This window comes from Rhea americana, unplaced genomic scaffold (genome assembly GCF_003343005.1).
Source record: "Rhea americana isolate MKP2758 unplaced genomic scaffold, rheAme1 scaffold_384, whole genome shotgun sequence".
Classification (NCBI taxonomy): Eukaryota; Metazoa; Chordata; class Aves; order Rheiformes; family Rheidae; genus Rhea; species Rhea americana.
In genome coordinates, this window is record NW_028186517.1 from 190,314 (window position 1) to 195,717 (window position 5,404).

A 5,404-nucleotide genomic window follows, 5' to 3' on the forward strand; every position below is an offset into this window, starting at 1 on the left:
GGCAGAGGTGTAAAGAGGGAAAATGAATCATCCTGCATCCTAACCTGGGCATCTTGCCTGCAAATATGGAGCTTCAGGACAAACTTATGTCAAAAGACTTCAAGAGGCCCATGTAAAGACAGGTCTAAAACCATACACCCCTTCAATCCAAACACAGTGATCCACATTGATATCCAATCCTTTCTGCCCAACAGGTGGACGGGGAAAACCCATACAGTGCGGTCGGCAATTCTGAAAGGTCCAAAGCTCCAGCAAATAACGGGGGATAACTTAAAGGTCAGAGCCCATATCCAAATTGATGGTTGCTTTGCCTCTCATCCCCTTAGGGATGTAAATTCTTGGGCACCAGAGATGCATCTTAACCTTCAGAACAGATTTATGTAGACATGTGACAGTGCACAAATAATATTCATAAATAAATCCAGACCTACTTAATCAAAAAAACACACAGCACATATCTGTGGCCAAACACTCATTCAGAGAGCAGAACACACACCAAGAGCCTGGTTGCCTCATCTATTTTTTTGAGAGCCAGACTGGAGTCAACTGAATGGAGTTTAACCAAGCTGGAATACCAACCCTCACCACAAAAACTCCTGCTCTTCAAGCTCTTGGTTGCTACTGAAAGAGGGGGGAAACAAACACACACCCCTGGAGGCACTGAAGTCATGTTTAAGAGCTCTGCAGGGCAGACAGAAAGAAAGCACACGTGTTGGGCTAAATAAGTGTCAGGAGGTAATTCCTTGCCAGCATGCCTCAAGAATTACCAGTTAAATCAGGTTATTCATATTCAGTGGCTGAAGGTACRTCAGTTTGCTTCAAGGGGAATGTCCAGGCTACATGATCCCTCTATCTCCTTTCACATCGTTACAACCTGGGCTGTAAATTCTTCAGGGGCAGATGTGAGCAAGATGTCCTGGTGGAGAACCAGTTCTCATAGCAGCAAAGGCCTCTCCAGGGCACCAGAGGAGGAATTCAAACAATTTGAGRGTAAGGATGGTGCATGAACATAAAAACAGCATGAAAAACGTTAATCTGTTGCAGTGGTATGCACACTGTCCACACGTAAGAAACTGTTTGTGCTTAACTGGACATAAGAATCAAGGCTAAAGCAGAACAATTTGTCTTAGAGAGCATGTAAGGTAACCAATACACCAGTACGATGAACCAAATTTTAACATATCAGCAACAGAGTGATAGTATAAAGCTATTAATGCCTAAGCAACAGCAATGTAAACATGAGTTTGGGTATGGATGTAGCAGCACTGACACCAGTGAGGAAAAAGGAATAAAACTGTTCATTTGGGAGGCACTTTGGGCACGGAAAGGGAGGGACAAGAGCAGTGAAAAGGTGGGTTCAGAAACAGAAAAAGATGAAGAATAAGGTATAATATCAGACTAAAAAAAAAAAGAAAGGAGTGTGACTCTTCTGACTGTAGCAGTGCAGACACCTACGGACAGCAATGACCCAGACGCCATAGGGAACTCCTTTGGGCAACCTTCCATGCTCTCCATCCGGTCTATCGACCATGGTCTACGGACTACAGACTAGACTATATGGTCTATGGACTATGGATTCAGTGTGGGAGGATAAAGATGGACAGACTTGCACCCTAACACTAAGCAGCATGGGAGGGAAGGGTGATAGACTTGCAGTTCAGTAGTAGTGTGATTCATAAGATTGAAGAGCAATAATTACTAGTGTTACAGTTCAAAAGTTCGCACTTTATGGTGTGCAAAATGATATAATTGCAAATCAGTAACATTAGTGTTTATTACTTAAGTTATTATTGATTTACTAGTTTCTTTGCAGTGCATTGCTTAATCAATAGCCTCTTATATCTCTGTAACATCTCTAAACTGCAGTCTAAAGGAGGACAGTCAGCCCTGCGAAGTAACACAGCAGCAGCTTGGCCAGGATCCCCCAGCTTGGAGGTTTGAGCTAGCTGCTATTAAGGCAACTTGGTTAGGCGAAAGGAGATACGCCTTGCGTGGGTACTTGCGATCTGGACTGTTTGTCTTACGTGTTTGTAAAACGTCCAACACAAGGAGGCTCTGATCCACAACTGGAAACTGTGCGCCGCAGTGTGAACACATCATCAGCTGCACTTTTAACTTCTGAAAATAAACCAGGATACAAAGCTGAGAAATTTGAGGTGCGCTTGAGTAAAGCACACCTTCAATTAAAGGGATGCTCCTCCACAGACACCACCTAGACAGGATCAGGGAACAGGCCACACGGGACTCARGACAAGGCCCAAGTTTGGTTCCTCCCACTCTTAGGGTGGGACTGACCTAAATCCTCTCTTTCAGACTTTGGCGACAGCAGCAAAATGAGCCAGTCTCATTAATTTCACCTCCTGCTGYCCAGCAACTTCTCTGCAGCAAAAAGTGATTCAAAGCCATGCCGTCAACCTGGGCACTTGAATCTCTTCTTGAGCAGACACAGGAAAAAGACACTCTGCAGAATCTAGCGCTTAATGGCCAAGTTCTTCCCTCTCTTCTCCCAAAAGTTTCCGTTTCTCAAGTTACTCAGCTRATTTTCTTTTTCTTTTTTAATCCAACTATTGCACCCAGCAAGGCAGCCTTTACTCCGCAGGGCAGTTTATGCAAAGAAGGTGCAGCTAGTCCATCATTAGCATCAGTTTGGTGGCTTAGCAAAACCTCCTCTGACACACTGGTGAGAATGACCCTAGTAGCACRCTGCACGAAAAGAGGCAATGCCAAAGTACTTAGCCACTAACTCCTCCCTGCAGCTTCCTCTCAAAGGCTCAGAGTCTCACAGGAGGCAAGCACACCAAGGRCACCCTATTTTCCTGTGATTCCCAGAGTTGGGGTTTTTTTCTTTTTTTTTTATCTGATAGTAACAGTAGAAGACTATAAAAAAAACCCACACTCGCCTAAGCGACTCCAGAGTTTAAAATAAACACGGCAAGCCCTATTTGTGAGGGAGTAAAAATAGCTTGCTCCTCATCCCTTCCCAGGACCTCTGGTTTGTACACAAAAGCTTCACAGGTTAACTATAAAAATACCTAAACGCTAAATGTCAGCAGACAAGGAGGAATGCTTYAATCTGAGCTTTATGCTGGTTTTCTAGCCATTCAGAAACCCACCTTAGCTCAAGCCAGCACACTGATGCATCTGCGAAGCTCATCTCTTGCTCTGGGCTGCAGGTCATGCAGTGCCTCCTGTCCTTCTAAGAGAAAGGACTTCATTGGAATTATTTCAAAGAGCATTAACTATAAAATCTAGTGCTAAACTGCACTGCAGTCGTGACCAGCTCTTTGGAAAGTGGAGCAAACACAATGAATTTTTACATGAAAAGGAAAAAGAGAAAGACTATGGTAGTGCTGGTTCACTGTGAGGAACATTGCTTCACATCCAGTTCTGTTAAATTAACTTTTTCAAGGCCTAAATGTATCAGCTGGTATCCGCAATACTCRGGCCTTAAAGGAAAAGAAAAACAAAATCTAAGACAGCAGAATATAGGGAAGCTGAGTGAAGCCAAGTTTAATCATTACATCATTTCAAATGACAGATCAACTGGACTCAACCTATTTATGACACTGGCTTAAAAAGGACCAGAGGAGAATTTACAACACATCTGAAACCTGCTGGCCTTTATACATGCACTGAAACATGCCCAGGGCAAAATGCCAGACATACTTGTCCCTAGCACCACATGCAAAGTTCACATGAGCCACCAGCTCCAGGAGCCTTCCCACAAATGGAAGCCAGCAGGTCTCGGAGCAACGGGAGGGTCAGAGATTCCTGCGACACCGCCGATCTCCCTAAAAGGCGTTCCGAACAGTTGCATATGTAACCACCCGTCTGATTTGACATTCTCCTGCCTCATTATAGGCTGAGAGTTCAGGGATCACGATYACCGCTTTAACAGGATTTTAAAATGCCTCAAGCAGCGTCACRGGGTTTGCTTGTCCATGGAATGTACCGGTTTGGTGGCATCCCCGGAGACCACCCTTACCAGCGTACTCAGCTACAAACACCACGCTCTGCTCAGGCTTCCACTTTCACAATTAAAATTCAGCTCCAGAAACTCGAGCTCAAATTGAGGCAGCATAAATTAAGCAGCAATTTCGGGCTTTGGGAGATGCATCRACATCTCAGAAGAGATTTTAACACAGCCAAACTCATTTTAAGTGACAGGGACAAGAAAAACAAATTTGCTTGCTAAATTCACATTTAGTTTAGTTGGTCATATAAGAACCTCAACATTTTAATTCTAGATTATGTTTTTGACATGGTCACATCAGATTTAAGGCCAGCATTTACTGAGATCTGTTACACAGGTCCTTAGAGTTTTACTTGCCTGATTAAAGCAAAGCTTGGGAAGAGCAAGTTGTCTTGAGTCAAAGACTTCAAGTGATGGGAAAGCCACAGTATCCCCATAGCTATTTCTCCCATTTATTAAGCACCTAGCAAATAATCAAGAAAAAAGTGCTCCTCTGAATTGAATTTGTCCAGTTTCCTCTTCTAGTTACCGTCTCTTTACGGAGGAAAAGCTGAAGATCCTCTAGTATGCCAAAACTGTCTCCTTTTGACAACACTTGTACTTTGGTGTCTCATGTCTTTTTTAGATCATTTAAAAAACAAGAAGCAATCCTTCACCTTCCTCTGGGCACTTTCTCCAGCTTGCAAATCATTTCTGAATATCCTCTGCATATTCCAATTGCAAACATTCTTCAAAACCCACACAAAATCTAGACATAGTCCTAGAGTAGCAGGTCTCAAGCCTCTCTTCAAAGCCAATCCCTTTCCAGTGCCTCCTCAAGGCTCTTTGGATGCCTCCAGGGCACTCCAGTCATTTCCTAAACCATGCCTTTGGGAGCCCACATGGAGCTGTATCCCAAGTGGTTCAAAATCCATTTCAGAGTTGTTGCTCCACAGGACAATCCTCCATTCTGCAGACAAGACAGACATTTCCTAGCCTACCTAAAACTCTGCATTTTATTGGATTAAATACATTTTGTCTGAGTTAGTCTGAAATACCAAGCAGTGATCACTTTTAAGTCCTGACGTGGGATATTCAGCCCCTATTCCCCACTGACTGCCGCATTTACTGAAGAGGATTGAACAGTGGCTGACTTGTGCCCTACCTGACATTTCTATAGAGCATCACTAAGCTACACTGAGCCACCTCCTTCTCCCCATACAAAATGATAACTAGTATTATTGCCATTTTGTGGCACCTAAAAGTGGGTTTGGACATGATCTTGCAAGAAACATTACATTTTTATAAAAGACTTCCATAATTTATGGCCAAAAATGCTTCAGGGACAACTCAAGGAGAGCAAGCTAGCACTTTCCAGTTCTCTTGTCCCACCTGCCCGCACTCTCACTTAAGATTCACCTTAGTCAGATTCATCAAGGTTTTTTTTTTTTT

The 5,404-nt window shown here is 43.4% G+C and overlaps 1 protein-coding gene across 4 annotated transcripts in view; it reads right to left on the reverse strand.

The window, feature by feature from the left end:
• DAG1 (dystroglycan 1) overlaps positions 1-5,404 on the reverse strand; it is a 62,573-nt gene that overhangs the window by 43,583 nt on the left and 13,586 nt on the right. The window contains exon 1 of one of the 4 annotated variants that reach the window (XM_085313411.1): positions 3,114-3,130. The exons of the other annotated variants lie outside the window; for them this stretch is intronic. The gene's annotated coding sequence lies outside the window, so the exon portion shown is untranslated. Of the gene's footprint in view, positions 1-3,113; positions 3,131-5,404 lie in introns of those variants that run through there. 4 annotated transcript variants of the gene reach the window in all.